The following is a 25,646-nucleotide window of genomic DNA, read 5'->3' on the forward strand; positions in this document are numbered from 1 at the left end:
TCAGAATTTCCTTTTATATATCTCAGAAGAAAATTCTGAGATCTATTATATTGTATTACATTAATATAAGTAACATCATATATTAAATATATAACTATTATATATTATAATATATTTTATATATTAATTGATTATATATTTTATTTATTATATATTATATAATTATTTAGTGTATATTATTAAATATTAATTAATTAATATATTATATATTAATATATTACATTATATTATATATTATATATTATATATTATATATTATATATTATATATATAATTTTATTTATTCATTTATCTGTTGATGGACATGTATGTTGCTTCCACCCTTGGCTACTATAAATAGTGCTGTGATAAACATAAGAGTGCTAATATCTCTTTGAGATCCTGGTTTCAATTCTTTTGGATAAATAAGCAGAAGTAGGATTGCTGGATCATATGGTAGTTTTATTTTTTAATTTTTTGTGGAGACTCCATACTATTTTCCATAGTGGCTTTTTCTTCATTTTTACAAATAATTTTGTTATTTTTCTATGCTTCTAAAATATTGATTTATCTTTTTGATATCTAGGAAGAATAAAGTAAAAAAAAAGCAAAAATTTAGAAATAATAATATGTGGCTTCCTATGTTCATATATTGTATAGATCACATATAAGGTTTGGCCTTAATGGGAGACCAATTAAAACATAATAGTGAGTATTGTTATAAGTTTAAAGTAGTATAGAAGATTCTTTGACTGGGCTGATGGTGATAGGCATTGATGATGTCGTATTTCTCTCAAATCTTTTTTTAAAATTTTTATTTAATTTATTTTTTTAAATTTACATCTAAGTTAGCATATATTGTAACAATGATTTCAGGAGTAGATTCCTTAATGTCCCTTACCCATTTAGCCCATCCCCCCCCACAACTCCTCGAGAAACCCTCTGTTTGTTCTCCATATTTAAGAGTCTCTTATATTTTTGTCCCCCTCCCTGTTTTTATATCATTATTATATATATTATTTTTATATATGTTTATAAAAAATATATATAATAAATATATATATTTATATTATTTTATTTATATATATATATATATTATATATTATATATTATATATTATATATTAAGGCTTTCCTTCCCTTATGTTCATCTGTTTTGTCTCTCAAATCTTATAGTGGTACCCAAGGAATCTAGTTCCCTGGTAAAACCTTTGACTTTGCACTCTGTGGATTTCAAAAAATAGAGTATGTTACCAAGACAAAGAGCATTACTTTTGTACATGTAAGCACATGTGTATGTATGTTAGATATGTTTTATACGTACAAATACATACAGTTATCTACAGAGTGTATTAGAATCTTAAAAAAGGTAACAGAAACCAGAGCTGCTAATAGTATAAGCTTACTCAGCTGTGGTAAACTTGTGGCTAGTATTATCTCTGTTCTTCATGAGATCCTGGCAGGAGATAAGAGCATCCACATTTTATAGAACTGAGGCTCTGTGGTGTTAAGGACTTGCTCTCAATTACATAGCATGATCGCATTAAATCCAAAGACTGTCCTGGCTACTCTAACACATGGTCCTATCTCAAGTCAGCCTTTTCCTAGGATCTCTGACTCCCCCAGAATATTCTGGTATAAAGATAGTGAAAAGTGACCATTTACTGGTCTTAACTGTTACTGTGTTTTGAGTTTGAAGAATAATTGGAGGGACACACGTTCTTTCTGTGGCTCAACCACTCACATAGTTTGCTTCAGCTTCATTGGTTTTGGGAGCTGTAGCCTAGACCATGATTATATGTGTAAGGAACATGAATATGTCCTGGGTCAGTTCTGTGGTTGCTCTAGTGTCTATTCCATGGAACTACGTGCTCTCTGCCAAGGAGGTAGAGGGGCCTTCATTAAATACACATTTCCACTCTAGAATCCAGGAGTCCCCAAAAACTGCTTCTTTGAGGCACAAATGACCAAAAGTAAAATCCTGTGCCCCTGCTATTTGCAATCTGTGAACCTGAACAAGACATTTACTTGTTGGGAAGAAAATCTTTCCTCTATAAATTTAGGTTCAAATGGTCAAGGCCTGTAAATTAACTGACAATAGACAGATTAACGGGAGAAAATAGGTGCATAATTAGGAGCACTCAATAATGAGTAATCCAATGGATAGCCAGAAAGAAAGGCAAATATACCAACTTAACAAAAGGGAGACAGTTTCGGACTTTAATGGGAAAGTTATGGAAGGTTTATTGGGTTTTTTTTGATGCTAATGATAATGGGTAGCCTATCTCCTTTCAGGCTCAAAATTTCTGCGTGTGTGTGTGTGTGTGTTTTGTATATTTGGAGAGAGGGTAATGAGGGTAATAGAAGGTGAATTCCCACTTTCTCGTGCTAAGGGTCAGTATTCTTTTAATGAGGAAACTTCCTGGGAGGGGCAGGTCAATGGCAGTTGTATTTTTGGTAGGTTCTGCTTTAATTTAAATAATGTTTCTTTCTATGGCTGCTGTCTGTTCAAATGTTTTCAATTTAAAATAATCTTAATACCACTTTGGTGGACTTCTAAGTCCTTCATAGCCATTCTGAACCTATTTCTTCATCTGTCTTGTGGGGGAAACCTTTGCCTTGCAGATTGGGTCTGAAGATTTCATGGAATAATATACATAAAATACCTTACATGGTGGAGGGAGGGTGCCAAGAAATGACATAGCTCCTTTCCCTCTTCCTCTTATTGCATATTCTATCCCTTAGCTTTATCAGCCTCAGACTCATTATTCCTTGAATTCTATCTCACCTTAAATCACTGCTGCCTCAAGTTTCCTTGATGTAGCTTCTCAGCTTCTGAAGACACAGGGAAGATTTTTGTAAACTCACAGGGAAAGTTCTTATGCACAGCTTCAACTTGGAAAACAATTTCCTCATTATACAATTTCCCATAATTTACCACATCTCTCTCTAGTTAAACCCAAGGACATTTAATGGGTGCCTACCATGAGCTGAGCTCTGTACCTTCCCTTATCTCCTACAGTTACTGCAGCCTATAGCTCACTATCCCTGCCTCCCTCCACAGAAGGCTCTAGATCTTCCAGGCTCCGTCTCCTCCCCCAGTTCTTTGTACAAGGAGGACATTTCCTTATCTCCCTTGGGCCTCTATCTGTATTCTCACACCCAGAAACTAGATCACAAAGAGCCTTTCTTAGACGGTCACTCCTTAGCAGTTCTCAGGAAAATGTAAATAATAATTGCTTTATGTTCTCAGAAAGACTTAAAAATATCCATTTTCCTCAGTTCTAGCAGGCCTCAGTGTTGGATGCATAGGCAGTGAGCCAGAGGATCTGGGGAGTGGCTTGTGGAATGAGGAGCTGCTGAAAGTGTGAAGAGGAGATGGTCTGAAAACCAGAGGGCTGGATAAGTGAGAAAAAGGGGAAAGGAATCAGGAGGAAGCACCTGGGAATAATTGTGCACTCCAAGTGGGTCTTAGCATCCAAAAAGCTTGAGTTAGAGTTTTGATTCTCCCCTTTCTGTGTCTTTTGTGTCTTTGTGTGACCCTAGAGTATTTCTTAACTTTCCTGGGTCTTAATCTCATCTGTGGTAATTGGAAGAATATTTTTTTAGAAGAGCTATTATGATTGAAAGAGAGAAGATATATAAAGTAGTGTATAATGCATATCACCAGCTTACTATTACTTGTACTGAATCTTAATGTCATTTAAAAATACTTTATAACATTATTTTGTTCTCAGTTTTTAATCTTAGAGCTATGATTCATTTTAAAAGGTAATTTTTTTCAAATAACAAAAACATGTTAAGTAAGTAAAAGTACAAATTGTGCATAGATAAAGCAAAAACCATAAGAGTGACACTTGAATGATGTAGATCAAGGGAAGGCTGCAGTAAATTATTACATGTACTATAAATACTAGTTACTGTGTGGAATACCAAAGATCATGAGTTAGATACTTGTGCCTTCAAAAACTCACATCTTATTAGAAGGGTTTGCTCGGTACCTATACACAAAAGCAAAATATGCTGTTCCCACATCAATAATATCTTCAGTACTATGTCCACATTAGGCAAATGATTTTCTGATCAATGTTACTCACAAAATAGTTAATTGAAAATTTAGTGATGCTTAAGAGGATTTATGCAGTGAACTGGAGGCTGAATTTACAAAAACCAATGAAATATGGTCCCCGCGCTCAAATTTCAGATTCTAGTTGGGGAAACAAACACATTCATCAAATGAATATTGATTGAGTGAATACAATGTGCCAAGGACTGTTCTAAAATTAATACCACCCAGCTACCTGGTAGTAGAGTCGGTCTTCACCCTCTTAACTCCACCCTGCAAAATGTTTTTGTTTCTAGCTACCAAAATATGTCCCATGGTTCTTCTGGCTCTACTTAGAATCTGTTTTACTCTCTAAAAGAACTTTTTCTGGTACTTACCCACAGGGGAACCCGGGAGGTGAAAGCCCTGTCTAGCTGTGAGTGGTTCGAGGCTTTGAGCCAGGCCCTTTATCTTGCCTTTCCTGGATAACTGTTTCTGAGGAACTAATCTTTTAGCACTGGACCCCACTGAGACAGCAGAAATATAGGGGCAACTGCAGCTTCATAGCCCTTTATACTGGGTAAAACATCCACCTTCCATCGTAGGTCCCAATATTGCGGCTCTCACTTCCCAAGTTCTCTGCTCCTTAACACAAGCAAAAATCAGGAAACAGGTACAAATGACCTGTTGGTTTTAGCACACTACTTATCTGAGTTTTGACTCAGAGTGGCCTGGCCCTTTATGGGGATGCTAAGGTTTGCTGTGTGTCTGGATTTTCAAAATGTGAATCCTTTTGAGGATGACTCTCTCATTGGGAATTACCCATGCCGCTATATATGAAATAAGTGAAGTGTTGCCATACGTGGAAGGAGGATCAGCTTTAGTGTCAAACATACTTAAGTGTAAAGCCCCAACTCCAGCACTCATTAGCTCTCTACCCTCTCATCATCATTGATGCCTACACAAAACCTCAGTGAGAAGTTATAAATATAAAAATATTATATAGACACAATATATATTATATATAACAATATATAATTATATATAATAAAAATATATATAGTAGTATAATGTATATCATTGGCTATTACTTATACTGAAACATAATTTCATTTAAATATTTTATAACATTATTTTGTATTCTTAGCTTTTTTTTTTTTAATTTTTTTTTCAACGTTTATTTATTTTTGGGACAGAGAGAGACAGAGCATGAACGGGGGAGGGTCAGAGAGAGGGAGACACAGAATCGGAAACAGGCTCCAGGCTCTGAGCCATCAGCCCAGAGCCCAACGCGGGGCTCGAACTCATGGACCGCGAGATCGTGACCTGGCTGAAGTCGGACGCTTAACCGACTGCGCCACCCAGGCGCCCCAATTCTTAGCTTTTTTAAAGTTCGTTTATCTTGAGAGAGAGAGAGAGAGAAGGGCAGAGAGAGAGGGAGAGAGGGAGAATACGAAGCAGGCCCCACACTGTCAGAGCAGAGCCTGATGCAGGGCTTGAACTTATGAACCCTGAGATCATGACCTGAGCTGGAACCGAGAAGCAGACGCTCAACTGAGTGAGCCTCCCAGGCACCTCTGTGTTCTTAGCTTTTAATCTTAGAGTTATGTTTAATTTAATTTAATTTTTTTTTTTGCTAGGTTCCTCTGACTTCATCTTTTATGTTTAATTTTAAAAGATAGTTTTTTATTTCAAAAAATGAAAACATGCTAAATATATATTTATGTATTGTATGAATTTGCATGGCACAGTATAGATAATCAAAAAGGTTATGGTTTACTTATTTGTTTATATTTCTCCCCCCACTAGACTCTGAGCATCTTGAAGGCAGGATTTCTTTTTTTTATTATTTAATTTTTTTTAATGTTTATTATTTTTATTAGTTTTCTTTATTTTTGAGAGGCAGAGAGAGACAGAGACAGGTGAGCGGGGGAGGGACAGAGAGAGAGGGAGAAACAGAATCTGAAGCAGACTCCAGGCTCTGAGCTGTCAGCACAAAGCCTGACGCGGGGCTCACAAACTGTGAGATCGCAACCTGAGCTGACGTCGGACGTTTAACCGACTGAGCCACCCAGGCACCCTGAAGGCAGGATTTCTATATGATCCATCTCTGTTGTCCTCCATAGCTAGCACAGTACCTAATTTATACTTGGTGTCAGTGTACTCTCATTGATGAATTACATTCTTGGTCTCTACCTCTACAAGTGATGTGGTTCCATTTGGAAGTTCTTTTCAAGGTTTATACCAACAGTTCTATGGAAACTACTAACATGCCTACAGAAAATTCAGATTTTCCAATGTTATAATTTTAACTTGCTTATTTTTATTTGAGGCTTTGACTTGAATGTGGTTGAATGTAGGCCAGATTTGTTTCTTCACATTCTATACTAAGCTGGGTGATAAACATACCTAAAATTACACAACAGAGGCAATACAAACAATATTATCATTACCCAAAATGTTATTGAGTCTTTTGTGAAGGTGCAGATTTTATCAAAATGGTCGTGTGGAGTCATGTCAAAACAGACTATCTTCTTTTCTGAGTCACTTTATGAAGTTTTATGCATGCTAAGAGAATCAAGTTTGCAAGCATTTAAACAGTGTGTCCAAGGTTACACAGCTATTAACTGGTAGAAATGTGATTAGAATGTAAATCTATACTAGGATAAAGCTCAAGATTATTCATTATATCATGCATAAAAATAAAAAACAACACGAAACACAGTTCAGGAAACCTAGAGTTTTTAAGCAAATGAGGATCTTATCTAAGCTGTAAATGCTGTACGTCACCAAAAATGCCATAACAATAAAACAGCAGTCAATGAAATAATTCTTTAGATAAGTCATGGTGGTAGTGTGAGAGCATAGGCTAGGGAGCCAGAAAAACTTGAATTCAAACCCCAGCTCCACTCTGATTTTTGGTTTTCTTTTATTTAATTGGCATTAATAGCAAGATGTTATGGGAATTAAAGAAGATGAAATGTTTAACCTGGCGCCTGGTGCATAGACTGTTCTCTACCAATGTTGGATGACTTAAACCCATCTCGTTTCTTTGGTCCTAGGCAATATTAAACATTAACCCACTTGACCATAAATGAAAATTCTGTTACAAAGGCAAGTTTTATGATTGTTTTTGTCTCTCTCCTTTTTGGTGAAGCTGTAAGATGGGAGTTAAACTTCAAGCAATTAGCAGATAATACTTAAGCAACATTAGTGAATATTTAATAATAGCATATCCAAACACTGGAATGCCATGCTCTTGAAAATGATTTTACTATTCTTTTGTTTTTATTATTTTTTATAATATATGAAATTTATTGTCCAAATTGGTTTCCATAAAACACCCAGTGCTCATCCCAAAAGGTGCCCTCCTCAATACCCATCACCCACCCTCTCCTCCCTCCCACCCCCCATCAACCCTCAGTTTGTTCTCAGTTTTTAACAGTCTCTTATGCTTTGGCTCTCTCCCACTCTAACCTCTTTTTTTTTTTTCTTTTTTTTCGTTTTTCCTCCCCCTCCCCCATGGGTTCCTGTTACGTTTCTCAGGATCCACATAAGAGTGAAACCATATGGTATCTGTCTTTCTCTGTATGGCTTATTTCACTTAGCATCACACTCTCCAGTTCCATCCACGTTGCTACAAAAGGCCATATTTCATTTTTTCTCATTGCCACGTAGTATTCCATTGTGTATATAAACCACAATTTCTTTATCCATTCATCAGTTGATGGACATTTAGGCTCTTTCCATAATTTGGCTATTGTTGAGAGTGCTGCTATGAACATTGGGGTACAAGTGCCCCTATGCATCAGTACTCCTGTATCCCTTGGATAAATTCCCAGCAGTGCTATTGCTGGGTCATAGGGTAGGTCTATTTTTAATTTTCTGAGGAACCTCCACACTGTTTTCCAGAGCGGTTGCACCAATTTGCATTCCCACCAACAGTGCAAGAGGGTTCCCGTTTCTCCACATCCTCGCCAGCATCTATAGTCTCCTGATTTGTTCATTTTGGCCACTCTGACTGGCGTGAGGTGATACCTGAGTGTGGTTTTGATTTGTATTTCCCTGATAAGGAGCGACGCTGAACATCTTTTCATGTGCCTGTTGGCCATCCGGATGTCTTCTTTAGAGAAGTGTCTATTCATGTTTTCTGCCCATTTCTTCACTGGGTTCTTTGTTTTTCGGGTGTGAGTTTGGTGAGCTCTTTATAGATTTTGGATACTAGCCCTTTGTCCGATATGTCATTTGCAAATATCTTCTCCCATTCCGTTGGTTGCCTTTTAGTTTTGTTGGTTGTTTCCTTTGCTGTGCAGAAGCTTTTTATCTTCATAAGGTCCCAGTAATTCACGTTTGCTTTTAATTCCCTTGTCTTTGGGGATGTGTCGAGTAAGAGATTGCTACGGCTGAGGTCAGAGAGGTCTTTTCCTGCTTTCTCCTCTAAGGTTTTGATGGTTTCCTGTCTCACATTCAGGTCCTTAATCCATTTTGAGTTTATTTTTGTGAATGGTGTGAGAAAGTGGTCTAGTTTCAACCTTCTGCATGTTGCTGTCCAGTTCTCCCAGCACCATTTGTTAAAGAGGCTGTCTTTTTTCCATTGGATGTTCTTTCCTGCTTTGTCAAAGATGAGTTGACCATACGTTTGTGGGTCTAGTTCTGGGGTTTCTATTCTATTCCATTGGTCTATGTGTCTGTTTTTGTGCCAATACCATGCTGTCTTGATGATGACAGCTTTGTAGTAGAGGCTAAAGTCTGGGATTGTGATGCCTCCTGCTTTGGTCTTCTTCTTCAAAATTCCTTTGGCTATTCGGGGCCTTTTGTGGTTCCATATGAATTTTAGGATTGCTTGTTCTAGTTTCGAGAAGAATGCTGGTGCAATTTTGATTGGGATTGCATTGACTGTGTAGATAGCTTTGGGTAGTATTGACATTTTGACAATATTTATTTTTCCAATCCATGAGCAGGGAATGTCTTTCCATTTCTTTAAATCTTCTTCAATTTCCTTCGTAAGCTTTCTATAGTTTTCAGCATACAGATCCTTTACATCTTTGGTTAGATTTATTCCTAGGTATTTTATGCTTCTTGGTGCAATTGTGAATGGGATCAGTTTCTTTATTTGTCTTTCTGTTGCTTCATTGTTAGTGTATAAGAATGCAACTGATTTCTGTACATTGATTTTGTATCCTGCAACTTTGCTGAATTCATGTATCAATTCTAGCAGACTTTTGGTGGAGTCTATCGGATTTTCCATGTATAATATCATGTCATCTGCAAAGAGCGAAAGCTTGACTTCATCTTTGCCAATTTTGATGCCTTTGATTTCCTTTTGTTGTCTGATTGCTGATGCTAGAACTTCCAGCACTATGTTAAACAACAGCGGTGAGAGTGGGCATCCCTGTCGTGTTCCTGATCTCAGGGAAAAAGCTCTCAGTTTTTCCCCGTTGAGGATGATGTTAGCTGTGGGCTTTTCATAAATGGCTTTTATGATCTTTAAGTATGTTCCTTCTATCCCGACTTTCTCAAGGGTTTTTATTAAGAAAGGGTGCTGGATTTTGTCAAAGGCCTTTTCTGCATCGATTGACAGGATCATATGGTTCTTCTCTTTTTTTTTGTTAATGTGATGTATCACGTTGATTGATTTGCGAATGTTGAACCAGCCCTGCATCCCAGGAATGAATCCCACTTGATCATGGTGAATAATTCTTTTTACATGCCGTTGAATTCGATTTGCTAGTATCTTATTGAGAATTTTTGCATCCATATTCATCAGGGATATTGGCCGGTAGTTCTCTTTTTTTACTGGGTCTCTGTCTGGTTTAGGAATCAAAGTAATAGTGGCTTTATAGAAGGAGTCTGGAAGTTTTCCTTCCCTTTCTATTTCTTGGAATAGCTTGAGAAGGATAGGTATTATCTCTGCTTTAAACGTCTGGTAGAACTCCCCTGGGAAGCCATCTGGTCCTGGACTCTTATTTGTTGGGAGATTTTTGATAACCGATTCAATTTCTTCGCTGGTTATGGGTCTGTTCAAGCTTTCTATTTCCTCCTGATTGAGTTTTGGAAGAGTGTGGGTGTTCAGGAATTTGTCCATTTCTTCCAGGTTGTCCAATTTGTTGGCATATAATTTTTCATAGTATTCCCTGATAACTGTTTGTATCTCTGAGGGATTGGTTGTAATCATTCCATTTTCATTCATGATTTTATCTATTTGGGTCATCTCCCTTTTCTTTTTGAGAAGCCTGGCTAGAGGTTTGTCAATTTTGTTTATTTTTTCAAAAAACCAACTCTTGGTTTCATTGATCTGCTCTACAGTTTTTTTAGACTCTATATTGTTTATTTCTGCTCTGATCTTTATTATTTCTCTTCTTCTGCTGGGTTTAGGCTGCCTTTGCTGTTCTGCTTCTATTTCCTTTAGGTGTGCTGTTAGATTTTGTATTTGGGATTTTTCTTGTTTCTTGAGATAGGCCTGGATTGCAATGTATTTTCCTCTCAGGACTGCCTTCGCTGCGTCCCAAAGCGTTTGGATTGTTGTATTTTCATTTTCGTTTGTTTCCATATATTTTTTTATTTCTTCTCTAATTGCCTGGTTGACCCACTCATTCGTTAGTAGGGTGTTCTTTAACCTCCATGCTTTTGGAGGTTTTCCAGACTTTTTTCTGTGGTTGATTTCAAGCTTCATAGCATTGTGGTCTGAACGTATGCATGGTATAATTTCAATTCTGGTAAACTTATGGAGGGCTGTTTTGTGACCCAGTATATGATCTATCTTGGAGAATGTTCCATGTGCACTTGAGAAGAAAGTATATTCTGTTGCTTTGGGATGCAGAGTTCTAAATGGATCTGTCAAGTCCATCTGATCCAATGTCTCATTCAGGGCCCTTGTTTCTTTATTGACCGTGTGTCTAGATGATCTATCCATTTCTGTAAGTGGGGTGTTAAAGTCCCCTGCAATTACCACATTCTTATCAATAAGGTTGTTTATGTTTATGAGTAGTTGTTTTATATATTTGGGGGCTCCGGTATTCGGCGCATAGACATTTATAATTGTTAGCTCTTCCTGATGGATACACCCTGTAACTATTATATAATGTCCTTCTTCATCTCTTGTTACAGCCTTTAATTGAAAGTCTAGTTTGTCTGATATAAGTATGGCTACTCCAGCTTTCTTTTGGCTTCCAGTAGCATGATAAATAGTTCTCCATCCCCTCACTCTCAATCTAAAGGTGTCCTCAGGTCTAAAATGAGTCTCTTGTAGACAGCAAATAGATGGGTCTTGTTTTTGTATCCATTCTGATACCCTATGTCTTTTGGTTGGCGCATTTAATCCATTTACATTCAGTGTTATTATAGAAAGATATGGGTTTAGAGTCATTGTGATGTCTGTATGTTTTATGCTTGTAGTGATGTCTCTGGTATTTTGTCTCACAGGGTCCCCCTTAGGATCTCTTGTAGGGCTGGTTTAGTGGTGACAAATTCCTTCAGTTTTTGTTTGTTTGGGAAGACCTTTATCTCTCCTTCTATTCTAAATGACAGACTTGCTGGGTAAAGGATTCTCGGCTGCATATTTTTTCTGTCTAGCACACTGAAAATCTCGTGCCAATTCTTTCTGGCCTGCCAAGTTTCAAAAGAGAGATCAATCACGAGTCTTATAGGTCTCCCTTTATATGTGAGGGCACGTTTACCCCTTGCTGCTTTCAGAATTTTCTCTTTATCCTTGTATTTTGCCAGTTTCACTATGATATGTCGTGCAGAAGATCGATTCAGGTTCCGTCTGAAGGGAGTTCTCTGTGCCTCTTGGATTTCAATGCCTTTTTCCTTCCCCAGTTCAGGGAATTTCTCAGCTATTATTTCTTCAAGTACCCCTTCAGCACCTTTCCCTCTCTCTTCCTCCTCTGGGATACCAATTATGCGTATATTATTTCTTTTTAGTGTATCACTTAGTTCTCTAATTTTCCCCTCATACTCCTGGATTTTTTTATCTCTCTTTCTCTCAGCTTCCTCTTTTTCCATAACTTTATCTTCTAGTTCACCTATTCTCTCCTCTGCCTCTTCAATCCGAGCTGTGGTGGTCTCCATTTTGTTTTGCATTTCATTTAAAGCGTTTTTCAGCTCCTCATGACTGTTCCTTAATCCCTTGATCTCTGTAGCAAGGGATTCTCTGCTGTCCTGTATACTGTTTTCAAGCCCGGCGATTAATTTTACGACTATTATTCTAAATTCACTTTCTGTTATATTATTTAAATCCTTTTTGATCAGCTCATTAGCTGTTATTTCCTGGAGATTCTTCTGAGGGGAATTCTTCCGCTTGGTCATTTTGGATAGTCTCTGGCGTGGTGAGGACCTGCAGGGCACTTCCCCTGTGCTGTGGTGTATAACTGGAGTTGGTGGGCGGAGTCGCAGTCAGACCTGATGTCTGCCCCCGGCCCACCGCTGGGGCCACAGTCAGACTGGTGTGTGCCTTCTCTTCCCCTCTCCTAAAATGCTCTCTTTTTCTTTTTTAAAAGTTTTTATTTAAAATCCAGTTAGTTAACATACAGTGTAATATTAGTTTCAGGTGTACATTTAGAAATTCAACACTTAACATACAATACCCAGTGCTCATCACAACAAGTGCACTCCTTAATCCCCATCTCGTATTTAACCTATGCCCCCCCCCCACCTCCCTTCAGGTAATCATCAGTTTGTTCTCTATAGTTAAGAGTCTGTTTCTTGGTTTGTGTCTCTCTCTTTTTGTCTCTATGATTGTTTCTTTTCTTAAATTCCACATATGAGTGAAATAATATAGCATTTGTCTTTCTCTGACTTATTTTGCATAGCATAACACACTGTAGCTCCATCCACATTGGTGCAAATAGCAAGATTGCACTCTTTTTTATGGCTGAGTAATATTCCATTATACACACACACACACACACACACACACATATACATGCATACCACATCTTCTTTATCCATTCATCAGTTGATGGACACTTGGGCTGTTTCCATAATTTGGCTATTATAGATAATGCTGCTATAAACATTGGGTGCATGCATCCCTTTGAATGAGTATTTTTGTATTCTTTGGGTAAATACTTAGTAGTGCAATTGCTCGATTGTAGGGTAGTTCTATTTGCAAAACACATTCTTAGGAGAATTAAAACACAAACCAGAGACTGAGAGAAAAACTTCCCAACATATATATTCCAATACATCTTTCCAATATACAATTCCCAATACATCCAATTAAGGACTGGTATCTAAAATATACAAAGAAAAACTCAACAAAAAGAAAACAAACAACCTAATTAAATATAAGCAAAATATATAAACAAATATCTCACCAAACAAGATATATAGACGGTATGTAAGCATGTGAAAAAATGTTCAGCATCATAATTATTTAGTGAATTTCTAATTAAAACAACAATGAGAAACCACTACAAACCTATTAGAATGTCTAAATTCTAAAACACTGCCAAATGCCTGCAAGGATGTGGAACAACATATGTGGAACATAAATTCTCATTCACTACTAGTAGGAATGCAAAATAGTGCAGCCAACTTGGAAGACAGCTTGGCGATTTCTCACAGAACTCCACGTAACCATACAGTATGATCCATCAATAAAACTCCTTGGCATTTACCCAAGTGAGTTGAAAATAATATCAATACAGGAGAGATGCTAGGAAGATGGCAGAATAGGAAGACCCTAAGCTTGCGTCATCCTACAGATATCACTAGATAACACTCACATCAGCACAAATAACTCAGAAAACGATCTGAAGCCTGGCAGAACAAACTCCAAAACTAAAGGTAGAGACGAGGTCACATCAAACAAAAACAAATAAGATAGGGAGGGTCAAGAAGTGGTTTGGAAGCAAAGTGGACCTTGGCCGCCCATGGTGGGGAGGGAGCCAATAGTGCAGAGAAGGGTGAGAAACACACTATCACACTGGGGAGCCTACACAGGGAAGATGAATCCCCCTAAGATTTAGCTTTGAAAGCAAGAGGGGCTGAATTTCATGATTCTTATAATGAGTGGAACTTAAAGCCTGGAATTTAAAAAATCTGTAGTATCTGCTCTAGGAGAGCCCTGAGGTGTATAGGAAACTGAGTCCTCACTCTTAAAGACACAGTAGGACAAATAACTTGGAAGAAGCAGTTTGAAAAATGCTGGTGGCAGATGAGAGGGAGAATGATTTATTCATCTGATAGTATGGCTCAGAGAGGCAAGTATTATGGGGAGACACCTCCAGGAACAAAGGAGCTGACACATGCCATTTGCTTCTCCCACATACCCAGCATAAACACATAGCCACCTGTGGGAACCAGCAGGGTTCCCACACTCACTACCTAACGTGCTTACACCAAAACCTGCCTCTTGTGCCCTCCCAGTCATGCTTTCCTCAGTTCTACCACTGTGGACCCTTACCCCAGAAGACCTCTGCAAACTCCACCAAAACCTTGTCTCCTGACCTACTTACATGTTTTGTAGAAATTAAGTTCCAGTGGTGATGGTGGTGGCAGATCTCACCCAATAAACAGACTGGTGCCTACCTTGTTAAAGACACATGCCACCCTGGCCAGGGACCAAACACAGCTCACAACAGGCAAATAGAGCCACTGCAGACAGCTTGACTGAAGGAAAAAGCAGCCAGAACTCTACAGCAGGGCACACATAACACACATAGGAATCACTCTCTGAAGTGCCAGGTTCTGGGGAAGTGGGGACACTGCACTGCAGGGCACTATAGGACTTCTTCCTCATAAGGCCACTACCTTCAAGAGCAAGAGATGTAGCTGACTTTTCTAAAACAAAGAAACAGAAAAGTGAGACAAGATGAGGAGACAGAGGAATATATCCCAAAAGAAGGAACAGGACAAAACCACAGCAAGAGACCTAAGGAAGACAGATATAAGTAATATGCATGATAGAGAATTTAAAGTAATGATCATAAAGATACTCACTGAACTTGAGAAAAGAGTGGAGAACATAACAAAGAAATAAAAAAGAGCCCATCAGAAGTGAAGAACACAATAAATGAAATTAAAAATACACATGATGGGGGCATCTTGGTGGCTCAGCTGGTTGAACATCTGAGGTCATGATCTCATGGTTCATGGGTTCATGGTTCATGGGTTCAAGCACTGCATCGGGCTCCAGGCTGGTGGTGTGGATCCTGCTTGGGATTCTCTATCTCTCCCTCTCTCTCTATGCCCCTCCCCAACTTGTGTTCTCTCTCTCTCTTAGTGAAAAATGAATAAACTTTAAAAAAAAATACATGCGATGGAATAAATAGCAGGCTAGATGAAGCAAAGGAATGAATTAATGACCTGGAAGACAGTAATAACAGGTAATCAAGCTGAGAAAATGAGAGGAAAAAATGATGTAAATGGGAGCTTTGTAGCTCAGTCAAGCATACTAACATTCAGATTGTAGGAATCCCAGAAGGAGAAGGGAGAGAAAGGGGGAAGAGCATTTATTTGAAGAAATAATAGCTTAAGACTTCCCTAATCTGGGGAAGGAAACATATCCAGATTTAGGAGTCACAGAGATTCCCCCAAAAATCAACACAAAGAGGTCCATACCAAGACACATAGTAATCAAAATGGCAAAAACCCATACTAAAGAAAAAAATTTAAGGAAGACAGTTACATACAAGGGAAAGCCCATAAGACTATCATCAGGTCTTTCTGCACAACTTTTGCAAGTCAGAAGGGAGTGGATTATATATTCAAAGTGCTGAAAGGGCAAATCTGCAGCCAAGAATACCCTATCCAGCAGGGTTATCAGTCACAATAAAAGAGAGTTTCTCAGATGAACAAAAACTGAAGGAACTCATAATCACTAAACCAGTTCTACAAAAAATATTAAAGAGGACTCTTTGAGTGGAAAGAAAAGACCATAAGTGAGAGTATTAAAAATAAAAAGATGCAAAAGCAGTAAAAAAATAAGTTTTTATTTAAAAATCAGTCAAGATATTCATAAAATGATGTAAAATATGACACCATATACCTAAAATGTGGGGAGGAGAGGAGTAAAGAATAGGTTCAAATTTTAGTGACCATCAGCTTAATATAGAATGCTATATGCAGAAGATGTTATATACAAACCTAATGGCAGCCACAAATCAAAAACCAGTAGTAGATACATACAAAAGAATAAAGAGAAAGGAATCCAAGTATATCAGTAAAGAAAGTTAAAAAAAACATGAAAGAGAGCAAGAGAAGAAAGGTTCAGAGAAAAGTTACAAAAACAACCACAAAACAAGTAACAACATGGAAATAAATACATATCTATCCATAAGTACTTTGAATGTAAATGGATTAGATGCTGCAATCAAAAGATATAGGATGACAGAATAGATTTAAAAAACAAGACCAATCTCTATGCTGCCTACAAGAGACTCATTTTAGACCTAAGGACATCTGCAGATTGAAAATGAGGGGATGGAGAAACATCTGTCATGCAAATGGAAATCAAAAGAAAGCAATACTTATATTGGACAAATAGGCTTTAAAGAAAAGACTGTAATGAGAAATGAAGGACACTGTATACTAATAAGGGAGACAATTTGACAAGAAGATATAACAACTGTAAATATTTATGCACCCAACATGAAAGCACCCAAAACATAAAACAGTTCATAACAAACAAAGGAAATAATTGATAGTAATACGATAATGATAGAGGACTTTAACATGACATGTACATTGATTGATAGATCACCCAAACAGAAAAGCAGCTGAGAAACAGTGGCTTTGAGTGACACACTGGACCAGACAGATGTAACAGAAATATTCAGAACATTCCATTTTAAAACAGCAGAATACATATTCTTTTCAAGTGCACATAGAACATTCTCCAGAACAGATCACAAATTAGGCCACAAAATAAGTTTAAACAAATTGAAAAAGATCAAAGTCATAAGATGCATTTTTTTTTTTACCACAACGCTATGAAACTAGAAATCAACCACAAGAAAAATTCTGGGAGGTTAAACAACATGCTACTAAACAGTAAATGGGTCAAAGAAGAAAACAAATGGGGGGGGGTGCCTAGGTGGCTCAGTCCGTTCATTAAGTGTCTGACTCTTGGTTTCAGCTCAGGTCATGATCTCACGGTTTGTGAGTTTGAGCCCCACATCAGGCTCCATACTGACAGCTCAGAGACTGCTTGGGATTCTCTCTTTTGTCCTCTCTCTCTGCCCCTCCCCCACTTGCTCTCTCTCTCTCTCTCTCTCTCAAAATAAGTAAACATCAACAACAAAAGAAAGATTTTTTTAAAAAAAGAAGAAATCAAAAATTACATGGAAACATGGAGCGCCTAGGTGGTTCAGTCAGTTAAGCATCCGATTTCGGCTCAGGTCATGATCTCACAGTTCATGGGCTCAAGCTCTGCACTGGGCTCTGTGCTGACAGCTCAGAGTCTGGAGCCTGCTTCAGATTTTGTACCTCCTTCTCTCTCTGCCCCTCCCCCAATTGCATGCTGTCTCTGTCTATCATAAATAAATAAATGTTAAAAAAAATTTTAATTACCTGGAAACAAATGAAAAAATCAACAGTCCAAAATCTTTTGAGATGCAGCAAAAACAATTCTAAGAGGAAAGTTAATAGTAATACAGGTCTAACTCAAGAAGCAACAAAGATATCAAAAAAACGACCTGGAAACAAATGAAAAAATCAACAGTCCAAAATCTTTTGAGATGCAGCAAAAACAATTCTAAGAGGAAAGTTAATAGTAATACAGGTCTACCTCAAGAAGCAACAAAGATATCAAAAAAACGACCTAACTTTACAACTAAAGAAGCTAGAAAACTAAGAACAAATAAAACCCCAAAGCATGAGAATGAAGGAAGTAATAAAGATCAGAGCAGAGAAATAAATGATATAGAAACTAAAAACAAATAGAACATATCAAGGAAACCTGGAGCTGGTTCTTTGAAAAAATTAATAAAATTGATAAATCTCTAGTCGGACTTATCAAAAAGAAAAGAGAAAGGATCAAATTAAAGAAAATCACAAATAAGAGGAGAAATCACAACCAACAGCAAAGAAATACAATAATAAGAGAATATTATGAAAACCTACATGCTAAAAAATTGGACAACCTAGAAGAAACGGATAAATTCCTAGAAACCTATAAATTACCAAAACTGAAACAGGAAGAAATCGAAAACTTGAAAAGACTGATAAATAGCAAAGAAATTTAATCAGTAATCAAAGAAACTCCCAACAAACAAAAGTCCAGGGGCATATTGTTTCACAGGTGAATTCTGCCAAACATTTAAAGAAGACCTAATATCTATTCTTCTCAAACTATTACAAAAATAGAAAAGCAAGGAAAACTTCCAAATTCATTCTATGAGACCAGCATTACCCTGATATCAAAACCCGATAAAGACATCACTAAAAAAGAGAACTACAAGCCAATATGCCTGATGAACATACATGCAAAGTTTCTCAACAAAATACTAGCAAACTGAATCCAACAAGACCTTTAAAAAATCATTAACCACAATGAAGTGCCATTTATTCCTGGGTTTCCAAGGCAGATCAATAGGTTCAATATTCATGAATCAATCAACGTGCTATAACATACTAATAAAAGAAAGGATAAGAACCAAATGATCATTTCAATAGATGAAGAAAAAGCATTTGACAAAGTACAACATTCATTCATGGTAAAAAAAAAAAAAACCCTCAACAAAATAGGTTCAGAGGGAACATAACAAAACATAATAAAGGTTGTATATGAAAAACCCACAGCTAACATAATACTCAATGGGGAAGACTGGAAAATTTTTCCACTAAGGTCAGGAACAAGACAAGGATGTCCACTCTCACCATTTTTATTCAACATAGTACTGGAAGTTTTAGCCACTGCAATTAGACAACAAAAATAAATAAAAGGCACCCAAATTGGTAGGAAAGTAGTAAAATTTTCACTGTGTGCAGATGACATGATACTCTATATAGGAAACACAAAAGACTCCACCAAATACTAGAACTGATAAATGAATTCAGTAAGGTTGTAGGATACAAAGTCAATGTACAGAAATCTCTGGCATTTCTATACACTCATAATGAAGCAGCAGACTGGGAAATTAAGGAAACAATCCCATTTATGATTGCAATTTCACTATAAAAAACTGATGAAAGAAATTCAAGACTACACAAATAAATGCAAAGACTTTCCATGCTTATGGATTTGAAGTACAAATATTGTTAAAATGTCCAGACTACCCAACACTATCTATAGATTCAATGCACTCTCTATCAAACTACCAAAAACATTTTTTTTAAATTTTTTTTCCACGTTTTCCACGTTTTTATTTTTATTTTTGGGACAGAGAGAGACAGAGCATGAATGGGGGAGGGGCAGAGAGAGAGGGAGACACAGAATCGGAAACAGGCTCCAGGCTCTGAGCCATCAGCCCAGAGCCCGACGCGGGGCTCGAACTCACGGACCGCGAGATCGTGACCTGGCTGAAGTCGGACGCTTAACCGACTGCGCCACCCAGGCGCCCCCCAAAAACATTTTTCACAGAACTACAACAGCCTTAAAATTTGTATGGAACTACAAGACCCTGAATAGCCAAAGCAATTCTTGAAAAAGAAAAACAAAAGTGGAGATATCACAATTCCAGACTTCAAGTTATATTAAAAAGTGGTAGTAATCAAAACAGTATGGCACTGGCATAATAATAGATACATAGGTCAATGGAACAGAATAGAAAGCCCAGAAGTAAACCCACAATTATATGGTTAATTAATCTTCAACAAAGGAGACAAGAATATGCAATAGGAAAAATACAGTCTCTTCAACAAATGGTGTTGGGAGAAGTGGACAGCTCCATGTGAAAGAATGAAACTGGATCATTTTCTTACACCATACACAAAAACAATCTCAGAATGGATTAAATACCTAACTGTGAGATATGAAACCATAACAATCCTAGAAGAGAGCACAGACAGTAATGACCCTGATATCAGTTGTAACAACATTTTTTTCTAGATATGTCTCCTAAGGCAAGGGAAATAAAAGCAAAAGTGAACAATTGGGACTACATCAAAACAAAAAGCTTATTTACAGGTAAGGAAACAATCAGCAAAACTAAAAGGTAAGCCACTGAATGGGAGAAGATACTTGCAAATGACATATATGATAAAGGCTTTCTATCCAAAATACATAAGGAACTTATACAAATCAACACCCAAAACCCAAAAAATCTAATTTACATATTGACTGAAGATATGAACAGATATTTCTTCAAAGAAGACATCCAGATGGCCAACACAGCCATGAAGAGTTGCTCAACATCACTCATCATCAGGAAAATGCAAATCTAAAGTGCAATGAGCTATCACCTCACACCTGTCAGAATGGCTAAAATCAAACACACAAGAAACAACTGTTGGTGAGGATGTAGTGGAAAAAGGAAACTTCTTGCAGTATTGGTGGGAATCCAAACTGGTGCAGCCACAGTGGAAAACAGTATGGAGGTTCATTGAAAATTTAAAAAATAAAGCTGTCCTACAATCCAGTAATTGCACTACTGTGTTTACACAAAAAAATGTAAATAAACATAGGTGTTTATTGCAGCATTATTTATAAAAGCCATCTTATGGAAGCAGGGGAAATGTCTATCGACAGGTGAATGGATAAAGAAGCGGTATATGTATGAATATATATATATATATATATATATATATATATACATATATTACTCAGATATAAAAAAGATTACATTCTTTTTTATATCTGAGTAAAAAATATATATATATATATGTATATATATATATACATATATATATATACATATATATATATTACTCAGATATAAAAAAGAATGAAATCTTGCCATTTGCAACTATGTGGATGGAACTGGAGGGTATTATGCTAAGTGAAATAAGTCAGTCAGAGAAAGACAAATACCATATAACTTCACTCATATGTGGAATTAAAGAAACAAATGAGCAAAAGGAAAAAAAAGGGAGAAATAGAGAAATAGACTCTTAATTATAGAGAATGATGGCTATTAGAGGGAAGATGGATGGGGAAATGGGTGAAATAGGTGATAAGAAGCAAGTAGGGTACTTGTAATAAGCACTGGGTGATGTATGGAATTGTTGAATCACTATATTGTACACCTGCAATTAATACAAAACTGTATGCTAATTATACTGAATTAAAAAAAACTACAATGTAGTATCATCTCACAACTGTCAGAATGGCTAAACTCAAAAGCACAAAAAATAAGTGTTGGTGAGGATGTGGAGAATAAGGGACCCTCCTGAACTGTTGGTTGAAATGAAAACTTGTACAGCCACTGTGCAAAACAGTATGGAGTTTCCTTAAAAAGTTAAAAATAGAACTACCCTACTATTCAGTAACTGCACTACTGTGTATTTACCCAAAAAATACAAAAACACTAATTCAGAAGGATACATGCACTCCTATGTATATTGCAGCGTTATTTACAGTAGCCAAATTGTGGAAGAAGTCCAAGTGTCTATTGCTAGATGAATGAATAAAGAAGATGTGGTGTGTCTATATACAAAATGATTAGTTTTTAACATAGCTCCTTAAGTAGTTTTTACTTTTTTGCTGTAGAACCAGTTGAACGAATATGCGTCTGATAATTACATTATTTTATTTCAAAGTGTAAAGATATATTTTACTCAGGTTTATACTGACAGAATCAAGAAAGTGAATTCAAAGATGAATGTAACAGTCACTTACAAGTGAATACTTCAACCTTAGCAAGGAACAGACAGCTCTCTGGCTCCCATTCTACATTTTGGGATACTCCTGCTCTGTCCATTTCTTTGGTTCACTTCCCCTGTGCCTCTCCTTAGTATTCCCACTATAGTCTATACTCATTTGCATTTCAGAGTCTACAGTTTGTTTTTTGTTTTTGTTTTCAAATTTTTATTTATATTCTAGTTAATTAACATATAGTGTAATATTGGTTTAGGGAGTAGAATTTAGTGATTCATCACATACATATAACACCCAGTACTCATCATAACAAGTGCCCTCCTTAATACCCATCACACATCTAGCCCATTCCCCACTCACCTCGCTCCATCAATCCTCCATTTGTTCTCTATTGTTAAAGTCTCTTATGGTTTGTTTCCCTCTCTTTTTTTCCTTTTCCATGTGTTCATCTGTTTTGTTTCTTTTTAAAAATTTTTTAATATTTATTTATTTTTGAGAGAGTGAGACAGAGTGCAAACAAGGAAGGGGCAGAGAGAGACAGGGTGAGACAAAATCCAAAGCAGGCTCCAAGCTCTAAGCTGTCAGCACAGAGCCTGACATGGGCTCAAACTCACAAACTGAGATCACGACCTGAGCTGAAGTCAGACACTTAACCGATGGAGCTACCCAGGAGTCCCTCTCATCTGTTTTGTTTCTTAAATTCCACACAAGTTTATTTTTATTTGTCTGCTTCCAACACAAAGTTGTGAAATCCAAGATTATGACAAACAATGTTTCATTCATCTTTGCATATCCAGGGTCCAGAACACCTATGGAAATATGGTGGGCAGAACTATTTGATGTTATAATAAATTAATATTTTATAGACAACACAGAGAGGGAAAATGTGCACTTGTAATAGGGACTTAATATAGTGGATGATATTTTTGGAGGCATGATTTCTTTTCAAGCAAACTTCGAGGGTACTGTGAGGCTTTCTGGGAGAATCTCTAACAAAAAAATTTGTTAGCAGCCCCACCTGCTATCTAGTAAACTTCTCATTATAAAGCCTGACTTAGAACAATGTTTTCAACAACACCTCAATCATTCATGTGATATAACTCCAGGACTTAAAAGATATATTCAAAGCCCATGTTAGTATTTCTTTTTTTTAATTTTTACAGTTATTTATTTTTGAGAGACAGAGAGAGAGAGACAGAACACAAGTGGGGGAGGGGCAGAGAGAGAAGGAGACACAGAATACAAAGCAGGATCCAGGCTCTGAGCTGTCAGTACAGACACTGAGACGGGGCTCGAATTCACAAACCGTGAAATCATGACCTGAGCGGAAGTCAGACACCTAACCGACTGAGCCAGCCAGGCACCCCTCGTGTTAGTATTTCTTAATACATCCATTTATATTCTATCATCTTTTAGTCAAACTCAATGTAAAGGAAATTTCCTATCACTATTGAAAATACAAAACTAGCATTATATGCTATGGAAAATATTTTCAAAAATTAATTCCATAAGAGACAGGGGCCAAACTATGGTGGAGGAGGCTGAAAAGAGTGTAAAGGTTGCCCTTAGAGTAGTTGTGTGTGTAGAAAGTGAAATGTGGGTGATGTAACTATAGGACCTAGGACAGTGATCCACTCTAAAGCACAAATTATTGCAGAAGCCAGGCCAATAGTTATTGGTGAGGGTTACCTAATAGAAGAACAGGTAGGTGCTTATCATAAATGCTCAACCTGATAATATCACCCCTAATGCTGAAGATCTGGAACTAAAATATCTATGATCACTGGCACTAATAATGTGTTTGAAATTGGCTGTTATTCCCAAGCCATGAAAATGGAAGATAATAATGTTATTGAATCAAAAGCCAGTGTGGGCAGAAAGGTAATATTGAGAAGTGGTTGCATCATTGGGACTTGTTGCAACCTGAATACATTTGAGGTCATCCTTGAGAATACAGTGATCTGTGGTGCAGATTGCCTTCATGGGGTGCAGACTGAGCAACCACAGCCCCAGATACCACAGCTGGATTTCCTGAAGATAACCTTGCCAACCTACCACGACCTAAAGAAGACTATGAAAGGAAGGTCAACACCAGTAATGTGTGAAGACAACAGTGAGATACCTCCTAAAGACTTGGTAATAAGATACCCCCAGAGAGTTAAACTACTTAAGTCAACATGTGGCAAGGTAGTATCAGTTTATCTATCAAGACTTACAGTACCTCAAGACTCACCACTTTTGGTTCAATTGCAAGCTTAACTGAACCACCTTCTGATTTGCTAATATGGCCTCCAAGCTATCATTCAGAGAAAGGAGGAACTCTGGATGAGAGCACCAGAATTCTACTCTGCACATAGTAAATTTAGAGAAGCTTTCTTATTTATACATTAGTCTAATATGAATATGGTTTGTATAGTGTGGCCCCCAAGTCTGCCAATTGTCTATGAGTTCTAAATGTTCTGATAAAATAGTTTCTGACTCTTTAGGACAAAGAACAAATCAAAACCCAGACAGTGTATTGTGCAGACATCACTCTTTGGGGCTTCTCCACAGCCAGACTAACAGCCTTCTCTTACTAACTATCTCACTGAAACTGAACTCAAACTTCATCACAGACATTCTAGGCAATTATGCTAAGCGGTAGGACAGACCCTGACATGCTTGTGACATAAAAAGCAGCAACTGGCAGGAAGACAGAAATGATTTTATCAATAGCGACTTACTGCAATGTGGCCATAGCTCTTGAGTCAAGATAATAGACTTTCACCAGGTGAATAGTATCAAGTCTAGAAAGGGTACTTCACACTGTTCTCTTATTCATCCATGAACACACAGTATAGTAGTTATCTATGCTGTGTAGAAAATTACCCCCAAAATGTAGAAGCTTATTATCTTTTGAGCATTTACTATCTTACCCAGTTTCTGCAGATCAAATATCTAGGAATGGCTCAGCTGGCAGTTCTGGCTCAGTGTGCCTCATGAGGTTTCTTTCAAGAAGTCAGTCAGACCGGTGGTCATCTGAGGACTTGAGTGGGGCTGGATGGTCCACTTACAACATGACTGCCTCACAGGGCTGTTGGCAGGAGGCCTCAGTTCCATACCAGGTGAGCCTCTCCACAGGGCTGGTGGGTATCCTCATGACATGGCAGTTGGCTTCCCTCAGCTTCCTTCAGATCCAAGTGAGGAAGGACTCAATCCCTAAAGTTGCACACCATCACTTCCACTTCATTTTATTTCTTAGAAGCAAGTCACTAAGTCCATCTCACAGTCAAGAGGGAGGGGATTAAGCTCCACCTTTTCTACCTTTAGAAGGGAGGAGAATCTAAGAATTCATGTTCATATACTAAAACCACCATCACAAACACACATATCCATTTATACCTGGTATTCTCACTAGTGCACAATCAGCACCTCTCAAGGGTTTCCACATTGAGGAAGATGGGTTCAGGAAGAACTTCTCTTTATTAATGGGAATGGCACATGACATCATCCGAGGTCTTCATCCTATAACGTTCTGTAAATACCACCGTCTTAGACATTTAAATTTTTGTCCCAAAACATACCATATATTTCATTAAGCATAATTCAACTTCTTTAGGCTTAATAGAAATTATTATAAATAAAATCATGAGGGATAAAAAATTTAACTCCATGAAATAAAAAATTATAAAAGTTTAAAATTAAGAATAAAATATAAGTAATACATGTAACTGATTTCCCTTTTACTAAGCATTCTGTAAATGCTGTGTCATTTAATCTTCCTAATAGCCATTTTGTGTACCATTCAATTGTTCTTGGTTTCCACCTCTTGCCTGAGTGCCACTTTTAGAAAATAGAAAAGGGTGCCTGGGTGGCTCAGTTGGTTGAGCGTCCAATTCTCGGTTTCAGCTCAGGTCGAGATCTCACGTTTCATAAGTTCAAG

At 37.2% G+C, this 25,646-nt stretch overlaps 1 pseudogene; it reads left to right on the forward strand.

Annotated features, from left to right (window-relative positions):
• Nucleotides 1-23,096: 23,096 nt before the first annotated feature.
• Nucleotides 23,097-25,266, forward strand: LOC123594304 (annotated as a pseudogene).
• The last annotated feature ends 380 nt before the right edge of the window (nucleotides 25,267-25,646 follow it).

Source organism: Leopardus geoffroyi, chromosome X (genome assembly GCF_018350155.1).
Source record: "Leopardus geoffroyi isolate Oge1 chromosome X, O.geoffroyi_Oge1_pat1.0, whole genome shotgun sequence".
Taxonomy (NCBI): Eukaryota; Metazoa; Chordata; class Mammalia; order Carnivora; family Felidae; genus Leopardus; species Leopardus geoffroyi.